The sequence below is a fragment of the Nannospalax galili genome, unplaced genomic scaffold (assembly GCF_000622305.1).
Source record: "Nannospalax galili isolate Female #2095 unplaced genomic scaffold, S.galili_v1.0 scaffold974, whole genome shotgun sequence".
NCBI lineage: Eukaryota > Metazoa > Chordata > Mammalia > Rodentia > Spalacidae > Nannospalax > Nannospalax galili.
In genome coordinates this window covers 1407888-1420460 of record NW_008335438.1, presented here as the reverse complement: position 1 = coordinate 1420460, position 12573 = coordinate 1407888, and the positions used below count along the sequence as shown (strand labels likewise).

The window sequence follows — 12573 nt, the reverse complement described above, 5'->3', positions numbered from 1 at the left end:
ATCTATCTATCTATCTATCTATCTATCTATCTATCTATCTATCTATCTATCTATCTATCTATCTATCTATCTATCTATCTATCTATCTATCTATCTATCTATCTATCTATCTATCTATCTATCTATCTATCTATCTATCTATCTATCTATCTATCTATCTATCTATCTATCTATCTATCTATCTATCTATCTATCTATCTATCTATCTATCTATCTATCTATCTATCTATCTATCTATCTATCTATCTATCTATCTATCTATCTATCTATCTATCTATCTATCTATCTATCTATCTATCTATCTATCTATCTATCTATCATCATCTAGGTTTTCTAATACAGTAGTGGGTTTTGTTTGAGCATTATTTTCTAGTCTAATAGTATTCTCCAGACACTCAGGTCCAATTGATTTACCTGACCACTGTGCCCAAGCAGCAGCCCAGCTACAATTTACTTAACTGTTTCCTTTATGCTGACTTTAAGTTAGCCTCTTACAGAAAGCATTCACCATTTCATGGACAATAGTATTAACCAATTCATGTGCCTGATGATGCCTTAAATTTGTTCTTTTGAAAAAACAATCCTGGTTATTAAAAAAAAAAAAAAGCCATCCAGTTCAGAAAAGGCAGGAGAGCAGCTTGACAACTGAGCTTGACAATTTTTGTTAAGTATCTAGTAGGTGCCAAGTTCCCTTGCAGATGCTGGGCTTACCACAGCGAAGATAACAAAGTTCTTTCTATCATGGAACTCATGTTCTAAATACAAGGTGACTTTAAACCAATAAATATCTATTGGATTAGCACCCCTCTTCCAAAGTGCTTAGAACTGTGCTTCTGATTTTGGAAACTTGCATACGTATATAATAAGATATTTTGGGAATGGTATCCAAGTATAAACATGGAATTCATGTATATTTTATATATGCCTTATACATACAGTATGGTAATTTTATTTATTTGATCTTTTTGAGACAAGGTAGCTCCAGCTGGCCTGGAACTTGCCATGTAGACCAGGCTGGTCTCGAGCTCACAGAAATCCACCTGCCTCTGCCTCTTAAGTGCTGAGATTAAAGACATGCACCACTCCAACTGGCAAAGATGGTAATTTTACATACTATTGGTGGGTAAAACTAAGTTTCATGGGATAGAATTTTCCCCAGTGGTGCCATGTTGATGTTCAAAAAACTTCAAATGTAAGAGCACAATTGGATTTCAGATTTTATGATTCAGGATGCTCAACTCGTAATATAATTCCATCTGTTGATACAAGCTATGAGGAAAAAGCAAGCAGGGGAAGGTATCAAGTGTAGAGGAGGGCACTTGAGCACAGAGCCAATGTTGCACAGAAAGAGCCACCTGTTCTAAGATGAGGCAAATGGTCTGTAGTGTTCCTAATAGTACCTGTGCTGTTTTGTACAATTCCTATCAACTTAAGTTATGGGAAAGATTATGTCTGCATGTCATTGAGTTTCCTCAGATTATTGTCTCTCATGGACTAAGAGTTTTCACTGGGGAATGAATGTCTGGGACACAACAATAGATGGAAGAATGGAAGGGACAAAGACATGAAAAGGACCAAGTCCCCCTTGCTACATTGCCTGGGGTCTTAGTGATGTAACTTCATTGTGCCCTAAGAAAATGACTTCATATCTAACCTTGTCATGCCCACACAAATTGACAAGCCAGCTATGTTCTCAAGGATGAGTGACAGAAGAACTGCAAAGTTGGCTGAGATTTGGCAATTATGTCATGTTGAGCAAGTTATGGACTTTTCTAAACCTCAGTTTCCTTATCCATAAAAGAAAAGAAAATAACACGGGGTATGGTGGTGAATGCCTTTAGTGTCAGCACTTGGGAGGCAGAGGTAGGTAGATCGCTGTTGAGATTGAGGCTACCCTGGTCTACATAGCTAGTGACAGGCCAGCTGAGGCTATAGGGAGACCAAAAAAACAAAACACAAAAACAAAAAAACAAAAAAAAAACAAAAACAAAAAAGAAAGAAAAATAATAATGCCTCTTATGAATTTTCTCTGAAGGTTAAATGAAACCAAATGAGATAGTGATTACCTAGCAATTAATATTTAAGTACTCTTAAAATAAATGGCAATTAAGAGAAAGACAGTAATCAATGATAATATCTTCAGTTATGAAACTGAGAAGGAAAGCCCTGGCTTTTAGATCACTAAGAGGGCAGAATAAGAAGCCTTCATTTTATGAGAGCACCAGTGTCCTCCTGGGTTGCTGTGCACAGCACTATGGTGAGAGACAAGAATTAGTGAGGAGGCAGAGACAATTTCCCTGAACCATGGGCCAAGCTTCAAAACCAACAGGTTTAGTGGGGGCCATTCTAAGCAGTTTCAGTATACATCGAAACATATACAGGGTCTCCCTAAAGCTGGGACAGAGACTGGATATCAGGCACTACAGGTCCAAGAGGACTCAGGAGGCAGGACATCAGTGCCATAGGCTTCCATCCTTCTGGGGCTTGGTTTCGAGGCTTTTGCACACTTGCATCAGCTTTTACTCCATGCAGTTTTGAAGGTGCTCAGTATCTGCCACCTTGAATTTAAAAACAACCACAGCAGAGCACATCCTGACAGCCTGGATCCATTAAATCTGCATATGGCACAATGAGATGTTATGTAATCAAAATCTTTGAACCTGCACCAGTCTCCACTGGAAACAAGCAGATCAGTTCACATATTTAGAGGGAGTGGAAGTGGAAAATCAGAGTGGGCAAGTATGTCATGATGCACAATTTCCTTCACTGGACCTGTGCTATACATCATCAAAGGTTCTTTAGGGTAGAAAGCCCCCTGGCATCCTATCCTCCCTTTGTTCTCTCTCTCTCTCTCTCTCTCTCTCTCTCTCTCTCTCTCTCTCTCTCTCTCTCTCTCTCTCTCTCTCTCCCCCCTCCCTTCCTCCTTCCCTCCCTCCTTCCCATTAATAATTTGTATCACATAGCTGGATTATATAATTTAGTGCACAGAGAGTTGTTGAGTAAGACTGTGGCCCAGTGGAGAAACAAATTCTTAAGAAGGAAGCACTTCCAGGGAGATGTGGATTTTCACGCCTTCATAATCATGAACTTTTAGTGAATATACATGTGAGGACCCTGCCTGATTTCTGTATGGGTTCAATAAATGGAAATTTCAAAAATAGAACTTTAAGTTACTGTCTAGTCAGTCCAATATAATGTGACTTTTAAAACATTAAAAGGATGGACGGGTGGAAGAATGAAGACCCCTAGGCAGAAAGGAGGGATCTGAGTAAGAGTGCGGTGTGTGGGTCATCAACAGAAAGAGGAGACTGTGAATGAGGAGACCTGGGTTTCATGTCTAACTTGGTCATCCATCCAAATATGACTGATCTTACTGGGCAACTGTAGGGAGCCAACGAGCAAAGCCTCTCCTTTCTGTTTCCTTGAGACTATACATGTCAGGTGTCCTCAGCTGGAGAACAGAGAACCGATTAGGATAAAGTAGAATGAGGAGCAAAACCATATAGTGGTGACTAGACTATGGGAAAAACCAAAACAATGCCTGTTAGGTAGGTTTCTCCCAAGCTGCATCCTTGATCTGGTGAGAGAGTTCATTTTCTGCTGTTGCCCCAGGAGATGGTGCATGAGCTATGGACCATGTAGTAGAAAATAAACGACTTAAACAGTAATCATTTTGTTGGCTTTTTCTCCATCTTGTTCTTCATAGGATTCAAAGTGGTTTACATGAGCACACACCAGTCATGTGTGGAAGGTTACTGGTCTTGGACTTAGCCACCTCTGGTTCCTGCACTGGCTTTGCCATTAACTTCACTGTACAGTCAAAGAGTGACCTTGAAATTCACTAGGCCTGGTAACAGTGCATGTGAGAGTGATTTACCATATAAAAACGCTTGGGGTGATTACTAGTGAAGGGAATGCTTTGCATTTAATGAGCTAAACAAAACATACTAACAGGCACAACTATGATACAAGCCTGAAGTTCAACTACATTGATGTGGTCAGCAAACCTTAACAGTAGAAAGTTTTTGTCTCAGGAAGCAAGGCCATGCTCTGGTCCTAAACACAGTACACTTGTTAAACTGCAAACGTTCTCAGTTACTCCTCAGAAAGGACTATTCTGCACAATCAGATGATTTGGGATTTCATCAAATTAATGTCACCAGATACGCCCTATAATTAGGATAAAATATTTTAAAAGTTTAAAAACGAAGCCTATTCATTAGCTCATTGATTTTTCTACAGATTGGGAACCTGAATTTAATGATACCCCAAAATATAACTAGGTGTGCTCACAAAGAGAAGAATGGGTTGTGAGTCTGTAAATGGAAAGCAGGAGTTTAAAATGCTATTAGTATTCAGATTCTCTGAGAACATTAAAACTGCCCATTAAATAAAAATCTAATAATTGGCTCTACTGAATTGTGACATTTGGTAACCTGTACAGGAATGCAGAAAATGGTGGAAGAAAAGTTCTTTTGAGGTGAAATTTGATTTGCAATGTAATATTATACCGAAAGCCAAGGTCTCATGGACGCAATCACAAAAGAACAACAAAACAGAGGTAATGAAGCAGAGGAAGACTGGAAATCAGAACACAGCACATGACTCATGACTCTCCAAGATGTGTTATATTCCTGCTTTGGGAAAAAATCGGGCAATAACATGAGCTCAGAGTAAACTCCAACTTGAAACTGGCTTCTCCCTGAACACTGCTTATAAATATAACCAAGTCAGATCATACTATGCTTTCATATAAACCACCTATAACTTAAAAACTTACTCTGCAATACTGCCAATGGGCATGATATATAGACAGCAGGAGGGACAGAAGCCATGGTTTCAACCCCGAGGATCAAAGTCTCTCATGGACTCACATTTACAAAGTACCCTCTATGTGCAGGGGGCTGTGCCAAGTACTTTTCAAGATTCAAATGTGAAAGACATATTACTTGTTCCCAAGGGGCTTGCTGTGTAGCAAGGTAAATAGGACAGATATTGAAAAGACTAAAATTCAAGGCATACTAGATGTATCTCAGGAGCAGTAAATCAACGCGATGCAGAGTCTAGCTTGTCAGAGGAATCTGGACACTGCGATACCTCCTCCTTTGGGATTGTAGCATACAGACATGGAGCTGCAGTGGGCAAGCTTTTGATGGGGAAGAGAGGAAGGTAAGACATCCTGGCAGGAGGACTAGCAACAGTGAGATAAAAGCAAGGGGCTTATCTCAGGAATAAGATGGAGTTTGGACAGGGCTGGGTTCAGGTGAAGAGAGAAAGGTGGTTGTGGAGGGAAAGACCATACCACAGAAGGGGCTGCGGGAGCAGCAGTGGCCTGCGCACAGCATCAGTACCAGAGAGCAGCTCTGGCTGAAGACAGACACTGTTATGGGCACTACGAATAGGGAGAAAAAAATTTCATCTATAGACTAGTTTTTTCCCCCCAAGACAGAATATTGCTACGTAGCCTAGGCTGGCCTGGTTGTCATGACCCTCCTGCCTTAGCCTCCTGAGTGCTTGGATTCTAGGTAGGTGCCATCACACCTGGCTTCTACGTACACTTTTATTTATACTATTATAGGATTTCAACTTTCTAGTCCTTTCTGAACCTGTCAGTGAATCAACTAGAAACTAACAAAAGAGGAAACACATAAGAAAGAGAATCAATGCCAGGTGCAGCGGCACACACCTTTAATCCCAGAACTTGGGAGGCACAGGCAGGCGGATCTGTGTGAGTTTGAGGTCTGCCTGCTCTATATAGAGAGTTCTAAGCAAGCCAGAGCAACATAGTAAGACTATGGATTAAAAAAGAGAGGGAGAGAGAGAGAAAAAGAGAGAGGGAGAGAGAGAGAGAGAGAGAGAGAGAGAGAGGGAGAGGGAGAGGGAGAGGGAGAGAGAATCAATAGGAACAATGGTGAGTGTGGAAATGACAGCAGAGAACAGTCAGGAATTTTATGGAAGACAGTGAGTGAGATGAATGAATGACGGTATATACTAGAGAGATGGGCACTCACAATGCCAGTGAGGAGAGACATGTGCTAAGGCTGTCTTATCATCCTTCCCAGGCTGAGTCCTAGGAAACTAACTACAAAGATCAACCATGGGAGCATGCCTTATTAATCCCAGCACTCGGGAGGCAGAGACAGGCAGATATCTGTGACTTCAAGGCCAGCCTGGTCTACATAGTGAGTTCCAGGGCAGCTGGGGCTACTGGGAGACCCTGTCTCAAAAAGACCAAAAAAAAAGATCAACCAGATCAACCCCTGTCCACTGTGGCAACAGCACAAATCTGCTCACTATGGGCTTCTCTCCATGAACTGATCAGGGCTCTTCACATTCTTAGGAGATAAACTGTATAAGGATTAAATAGCTTTCCAGCAGTATTTAATGCCAAGGGGAAATGCTCACAGCAAACAAGCATGGCTACATAATGCATATGTGAACAATGGAATTCCATCTTTGTTTAAATACAAGCAGCATTTATGGATATACTGGTCATCGGAAACTGGGTTGCCAAGTGGTGGAAATATGTGAAATATGCCATATCATGGGAAAATTTCTTCAGTTTTTTATTTAGAATATTTGGTGGCTCTTTAATATTGCTTAATGTTTCAATTAGTATGTGCAGCACATCTCTATGGAAATGCCTCTGATAAGAACTAAAGAAAAGAAGCTTGTCAAAGAGGTAGTTGGCACAGTATAAAACATTAGAGATAAATGTCTCTACTTTTATCACTTCAGGAAGCAGTTTCTGTGTAAGAATATACAAGATCTCACATGAAAACCAATTGAACTATTCAACCAAACATCCTCAAGTTTACATGAATCCTTGTCATCAACGTAACTTGTTCACGTAAATCTGTTATTGAACTTAAACTATACTCAAGTATAAAGTCTGGATATGGCATTCCAGTGCATGGTGGAGGCCCAAGGCTTTTCAAAATGCAGATGTTTCAGGTTTATTTTATTTCAAGCAATTCACATTCATACAAATACCCTATTTTTGGCCCCACAGAATTATTCTGCTTTGCATGTGAGACTGCACACTTTGTCAAGCTGGCTGGCCCAGTGGAAGGATGGACCCACCAGTGGAAAGAAGCAATGAGTTGTTATGGTTCACTTCCCAAGTAAAAAAAAGTGAAGATCCCCTTGTTTTCTTTGCAATGAAGAACGCTATCAACATGTGCCTCGAACGTCCCCAAGAACAAGGGTGAGACGATTTGGCTACATACTCTAGAGAGTGCAACCAAGAAACACGTTGCTAATTTTGGTTTGATGTTTTACAGCCGAGGGTAACAAAAAAAGGAAAACGCAAAATTATGTGACCCAAATAGACTTGTACAGTTTATGGCCAATTTCAAATAAATAACTCAGGAAGATGCTGTCATGTTAAAATACATCCTCTGCCAGGTTAGAACAACTTTAAAATTCTTATTCAGAGTCAGAGTAAGTCACAGACAGGTTTCCCAAACTTAAAAGCCAATAAAACATTCAATTATTTGCATGTAGAATATGCACAGAAAAACAGGAATGAATACAACCAAAACTGCTAACGATCAAACTGGAATGAGACTAAAAAGGGAGTTTTATCTTGTTTTTTTGCGTCTCCCTGAATTTTGAAAATATCCAATAGTAAGAAAGCAATAGGGTTTAAATGTTTGTTTTATATTTCTTTTTTATTACAAATACTTTAACACACTTGCCACGTTTCTGTATGAGAAAACTGTGACAGAGAACTGTGGATGTAGCTTAGTTGTAAAGAGTTTACTTACCCTGTAGCTGGCCCTAATACTGCAAAGACCACTACAAAAACAAAAAGAAAACAAACAAAAAACAAATACAACAAACACCTCCCCGTGAGAACAAGAAAAATAAGAGACAGGCGGTAAGAACATGGCAGGCTCTCTTGAGTACACAGGGGGTGGAGCGGGTAGGGGAGGGAGAAGACAGGGTGTACTGAAGATACACAAAACATGACAAAGCGTCAGGGTGGGAACAAAAGCCCAGGTTTCTTCAGTGCAGGTAAGCAGCTTTGGTTTAGATATGGCCATACCATACAGGGTATAGTGGGAAATGCTCCACAGAAATGGTGAGAAAAGCCACCCAAACTCTTCCACAGGGACCAAATGTGTGCAGATAAAGTCGAGTATCCCTTATCCAAAATGCTTGGGACCAAAAGTGTTTTAGAATTGTGAGAGTTTTGGATCTTGCAATATTTGCATAGACTTATTGGATGAACAACTGTAATGTGAAAATCTCAAACTTGAAACCTTTTGAATATATAACACAGGTGCTCAAAATGTCTTGGATTTTAGAACATTTTGGACTGTGTGTGTGTGTGTGTGTGTGTGTGTGTGTGTGTGTATGTGTATACACATCGAGACCAGAGGGCAACTGGGTGTCATTCCTCAGGAGCCATACACTTTGTGTTTTGAGATAGGGTCTCTTGATGGCCGAGAACCCACTGAGTAAGGCAAGCCTGACCGCTGAGCCTCAGGGATCTGCCTGTCTTTTTGGTGCTGGGATTATAGTACATGCCACTGTGCCTGGCATTTTTATGTGGGTTCTGGGTATTGAACTCAGGTCCTCATGTTTGCGCAACAAGTAGTTTAGAGACCGAGGCATCTCCTCAGTCCAGATTTTGGGATTTTAGAGATGTTCAATTCTGTCTACCTCCTTAATTTAGAGATTGTTTTCCTTTAATCTGGTCTGTGGTAAAATACTGAAAGTACAAAGGCCGAAGTAGGTAAGACTTGCTAAGAGCTCTGTGCCATCTGAAACAGGGCTTAATGGCGAGGCACAACAGTTATTTAATTAGCACACGCTGATTAACTTAACCCCATGTAACCACTGTCTTCTGCTACTGCTAATTTTGTTTTTGAAGTCAAATGAAATAAAGTAGCTGAAGAGTAATTAAATGTGTCCAGTCCCTTTACCCCATGGCTATGATGACAGGGTTGCCCTTCACTGCAGAGGTTTCCTGAGAAGATGTTGGAAAGGCTTTGAAACAACTCAAAGGCATGTTCTCAGGAGGTGGCGACTTCACATTAGAAGCCCTAACATGAACAGGCCTCTTAGCAGCACTCTCTCTAACTACACATGTGAGAGATGAGATTACTTTGTAATCATTTGCAATGACTGGCTAGGAAAGTGATGGTGTTCTGTTAAAAAGCTTGTTGCGGAAATAAATCCTAGTCTTTATTTCTGATAACCTGCCTAATAGGAAAAGCAGTAACTTTAAGACTCTCTCTCTCTCTCTCTCTCTCTCTCTCTCTCTCTCTCTCTCTCACACACACACACACACACACACACAGAGGCACTGCAAGCAGAAAGCACAACAGAAGAATATCGCCGCCCCCAACAATTACAGACCTACAGAACGGATGGCAAGATGAAAGTGGAGCTGCCAGTTCTTCATGAAGCCGTTGTGTCTCTTTCGTCGTCCTCAACAATCTTTAAGTGGGTGGGTGCAATTTCAGGGTTCAGGGGAACCCAGCTTGAGAATCACTGCTTGATGCTTCTGTGAAGGTTGCATGTATTGGCTCATTCCACAGCAATTCTGATTGCTTTAAGCAGCTTCCTTTGACAGACAGGCTAGAAAGCTAAGAATTACGTTTCTAAGATTTTTTTGGAACCACATTCTAGATCGCAGGTTGGGTTCTGCCAAGTAGATACTTGTGTAAAACTTGTAAAGTGAGGGCTGGATAGATGGCTCATCAGTTAAGAGGTGGCTAGCTAACAACCATCTGTAGCTCCATTTCCAGGGGAATCTAATACCCTCTTCGGATTCCGCAGGCATTGCACAATATGGGTGCACTTACACACATGCAGGCAATAGACTCATACACATAAAATAAAAATAATAAATAAAATAAAAAAAAACTTGTAAAGTGAATGCGATGAGAGGAAGCTCCGTGGAACACAGTCTAAACACTTCCTTCTCCTTAAATGAGGGAGATGATGCCATGCCTGTGAATCTAAGAACCCTGCCCAATACAGAATCTCAAGTAGCTCCTGAAGGTCTCATGACCTCATATGAGGTATCTCCCACACCACCATCTTTGCATCTTGCTGGACCAGGCACCATTTGCGTCATGTAGACATGGAACAGATGTAATCAGACACACTACTAGAGCCAAAGTATCATGCTGGTTTAGTTTTAAGGTCATCCAATGACTTTCTAGATAGTAAGACAAGGCAGAAATAACATACAAGGGGTCACACCATTATAATTTTTGACTATGTTCATTTATCTGGGTAAAGCAAAGCATTAAAAAGAATAGTGTCTAAGTAAAGCAAGATATTAAAAATAGTGTCAATTTCTTATCATTCAGAGCAGAACACAGAAATGAGTCAAAGGTTCTTTTTAAAGCTGTAATAGAAAAGATAAGAATGTAAAATTATTATGATGCTTAACAATGAACCTGAATTTGATCACTGTAAATGACATGCTTATATTTCTATGTGATGATGAAAAATAACATGAAAAAAAATGGATCCTTTACTTAAATAATATAGTCATCATGAAGATTATCTATCTCTCTCTATCTATCATCTATCTATCATTCATCTATCTATCTATCATCTATCATTCATCTATCTATCTATCTATCTATCTATCTATCTATCTATCTATCTATCTATCTATCGTATTTGATCACTCCTAACACAAGTTTTCTTAATTTAGAAAAAACTACTTGAAAAAATGTTTTCTCCTATTTTGTACACAAGTTATTTCATTTTCTATAAGTGGTTAGACAAAGGGTCAAATGATAACTTTAAATATTTAAACTGGTCAATGATAGTCAAGTAGGCAAGAATCTCTCTACTTTACCATTAAATATGGATTGCCTTCGAGGTAACCTCAAGTAAATGGCACAGCTTACTAATGAGTTATTAGTTATGAAACTATAAAAAATTCTGAATTTTAAATATGGTTGAAGAACAGATCTGGATGTATCAAATTAAAAATACCATGATTCTACAATATTATGCAATACATTAGACAGCCACGTGATGCATATATCAAAAATACAGTAATAAACCTAACATATTAATAAAAATCTAATGCTGGCCCTTCAAGACCTCAATGCTAATTGGAAGGGATTTTTGACGGAATACTTTGAACAACTCTCATTATCAGTTTTGGCAAGCTACTTTTGAGTTACCTAAATAATGCTTACTTCTTTTCTCTACAGTGTGTCTATCAAAAACTAAGATCTGATCAATGTCACTCGAGAAAATGAGAGAAGCAGCAAAGTTCAGACACCATGGCCTGAATTTGAATTACTGGAGTGATGTAAATAATATGTATGCGTGATTTCATTTTCCTGTATTTTACCTCTATGTTGTCCATTAAAGCTGCATCATACATTTATAATTATATATATATATAGTACATTGATTATATATGCCAGGCATTACATTCTACATTTTAGAAGTATTTTTAAGATCATACATTCTGTTCTCCTTAAACTCTTCTTAAAAACATGATGGGTTGGGGCTGGAGAGATGGTTCAGCGGTTAAGAGCACTGACTGCTCTTGCAAAGGACCCAGGTTCAATTCCCAGCACCCATATGGTGGCTATGAACCATCCTTAACTCCAGTTCCAGGGGAATCCGAAGCCTTCTTTTGACCTCCTGGCATTGCAGGACACTGGTATACTCACATACATGTAGGCAATACACTCATACACATAAAATTAAAAAACAACAACAAAAACAAACAAACAAAAACCATGATGGGTCAAGTGTGGTGGTGCACACCTTTAATCCCAGTACTTGGGAGGCAGAGGGGGATAGATCTCTGTGAGAATGAGGCCAGCGAGGTCTACATGGCAAGTTCCATGCCATCTGGCTATACTCAAAAAACAAAACAAAACCTAAAAAACAAATAAATAAAAAGACCACCAAAAACCAATCTCCGTGATGGCTTAATGGATTTCATTTCTGAAGAAAACACCAACACATACCAAGGCCAGATCAACCTCACAATAGACTCAAACACATTGAGTAACAGACATCATTGATCAGAAGTATAAGAGGTATAAATCTATCTGTATCAGCTCACTTCTGTAACCAACACAAATTTATCTTCTCATTCTTTGTTGCTGGAATTAAAGTCTTGATTTTGCAAGGGAAAAACCAAATCACGGTTAGGTTTAAAATAGGAAGAGTCTAGCCGAAAAGGAAGTCCTGTCAGTTGGTATATATCACTAAAGTGTGTACTACAGAAATACAGCTTACACAGCAGCTGTGTGATGTATGAGTGCTCTAACTAGACTTCATTTTGACACTGGATTTGGTTCTATAAAAGGGCTGGAGAGATGGCTCAGTGGTTAAGCACACTGGCTGCTCTTGCAGAAGACCAGGATTCAAATCACAGCCCCCACACGGTGGTTAACACCCATCCATAACTCCAGTTCGAGGAGCTCTGAGATCCTCTTCTGTCCTCTGTGGGCATTGCATGACACGGACACACTTACATACATGTAGGCATAACACCCATATACATTAAAAAAAAGTTCTCCCCTTTGAGGAAGGGGCTCATCAAGAGGGAAGCAGGAGATGGGTGAG

At 39.7% G+C, this 12573-nt stretch overlaps 1 protein-coding gene and 1 long non-coding RNA gene across 5 annotated transcripts in view; one reads left to right on the top strand and one right to left on the bottom strand.

Annotated features, from left to right (window-relative positions):
* LOC115069827 overlaps positions 1-11546 on the top strand; it is an 18806-nt gene extending 7260 nt beyond the window's left edge. The window contains exons 2-4 of the long non-coding RNA XR_003849058.1: positions 7013-7207; positions 9312-9460; positions 11196-11546. This is a non-coding gene — a long non-coding RNA (uncharacterized LOC115069827). The remainder of the gene's footprint in view (positions 1-7012; positions 7208-9311; positions 9461-11195) is intronic.
* Positions 1-12573, bottom strand: part of Vti1a (vesicle transport through interaction with t-SNAREs 1A) — a 368172-nt gene that overhangs the window by 100271 nt on the left and 255328 nt on the right. The gene's annotated exons all lie outside the window — the stretch shown is intronic.